Below are 2,257 nucleotides of genomic sequence, written 5' to 3' on the forward strand. Positions count from 1 at the left end.
TGACCACATTCTAATACTTACATTCTGTATTTCTGTTGTGTAGGATAGTTGTAGCTGTTAGCAACAGTGTAGAGGGGACCTGAAGGCTCAGCAAGGGGACCCAGGCTACAACTATCCTACACAACAGAAATATGGAACATGAGCACCAGAACATAGTCAGAACTTGCAGAATAGGTAGAGAGAGAGAGTGAGACAAGAGTAGAGTATATAGAGTGAGCCTAAGAGTATAGGACTACCTGGAGTAGACAAGATCAAGACTACAGGACCAGTCTGATCTTGTATGCCTATATATACTAAACTACACAAGAGTACTCAGGGAGTATGAGCCCCTAAGAATGATAAGCTATGAAGAATGAAAGAAAGGAATGTCAAAGATAAAGGTACAAAGAATGAAGGGATGGACAAAGGGTAAGAGACTATAGAATGAACAGAGAATGAAGGAGTGGCCAAAGGAATGGAATGATGAAGTAAGGAAGGGTAGTGGTAAGAGTCAGCATGCATATAGTCTATAGACAGCACCTCTGAGGGACAGAAGTCCTGAGTTCTAGTACAGAAGGGTGTGGAACCCTTGGAACTAAAGGTAAGAGAGTAGAGAATTGTAACATTACCCCCCCTCTAAAACCAATTGTCCTAATTGGTGAACATTAGGCTTAGTCAGTAGCTCAGGCATAGGTCAGAATGGTAGGGTTTGGAAATCTGTGAGGCAGAGTTGATGCAGAGCACTCAGATGAAGTTGATAGAAGTCTCAGATTGTCTTAGCAGTATGAGTGAGATTCTTAGCAGGTTCCCAAGTGTGTTCTTCAACTGGGTATCCCTTCTAGTAGATAAGGAACTTGAGTTTTCTGTACACCAGCTTAGCATCTGCTACATACTCTACTTTGTATTCTGGTTCAGAACTAATGAGTTCTAGTAAAGGTAGTAGGAGTCTTTGTTGTGAAGGAAAACCTGGATCATAGTATTGAGACAGTAGAACCTTGTTAAACACTAGGTGTATGTGCTTCTATGTTGCTAGAAGTTGGAGTTTGTAAGCAGAGGCACTGACCTTCTTTTTAATAACAAAGGGTCCAAAGTGCTTGTTGTCCAACTTCTTTATTGGGTGATCTGTGGTCAGGTTAGTGGCTTCCAGCATAACTTTGTCACTAGGCTGGTAATCCTCAGCTGCAGACCTCTTCCAATCATAGTTCTGCTTCATGACTTATACTGCCTTTTCCAAAAGAGCTCATACATCCTCCCTGGTTCTGTACATCTGTTCTACAAAGTCTGTTACAGATTCAGAACTGCTGTTCTGGTTTGGAACTGTCCCCTAGTATGGATGTCTCCTATGATTGAGGAAGAACAGGGACTGTCCTGTTGTAGAGTGTTGCCAGTTATTGTGCACAAATTCTGCTAGAGCTAGCTATTCAGACCAATCTGATTACTGATGATTGATGAACATTCAGAGGTAGAGCTCAATCTCCTGATTGACTTGCTCAGTTTGACTGTCAGTCTGTAGGTGATAGGTAGTAGAAGGGTTCCCTTGAATTCTGAGAAGCATATACAAGTCCTGTATGAATTTCAACTTGAATTACAGTCTACAATCATGAATGAGCTTCTAAGGGAGTCTGTGCAACCAGAAGACATGATCCTGATAAATGTATACTATGCTTTCAGAAGTGAGTTCTGTTCAGGTCAGAACTGTATGGACTTGCTTGGAGAATCAGTCAACAATCACACAGATAGTGTTGTAACTCTAAGACTTAGGTAGCTCACTAATCAGGTCCACCAAGACTTCTTCCTAAGAGTGATCTAGGATCCAATGTAGATGTAGGGGAGCCCAAACCCTTGTCTGGTGGGCCTTAGTCTGTTAGCATGTATTACAACCAGTCATGTACTTCAGGATTTCCCTCTACATTCTGGGCCACCAGTAGTTCCAAGTAATGAGTTCCTGTGTTTTGTGTCAGCCCAGATGTCCTACAGTCAGATTGTTGTAATAAGCTCAGACAATGTCCTCCCACAGTTTCTGATCCTTTAGAATGTACAGTCAGCCTTCCTAGTAAACCTGTCCATCCTCATCCTCCTCCCAATCCCTAGCCTACTTTTCTAGTTACTTCACTATAACCTGGTCCTGTGTGTGTCTCAGAGCTTACTGTATGTAAGTGACAAAGTTAACATCCTTGGATTTGAGTCAGATCTCTTAGATTGTCTTGGACACAAAACAGGAATTGTCTAAGAGAATGAGATTTTTGTTATCATTCTCCCCCCTTTTATGACCTACTTG

This window comes from Fomitiporia mediterranea (genome assembly GCF_000271605.1).
Source record: "Fomitiporia mediterranea MF3/22 unplaced genomic scaffold FOMMEscaffold_2, whole genome shotgun sequence".
In the NCBI taxonomy this organism is placed as follows: domain Eukaryota; kingdom Fungi; phylum Basidiomycota; class Agaricomycetes; order Hymenochaetales; family Hymenochaetaceae; genus Fomitiporia; species Fomitiporia mediterranea.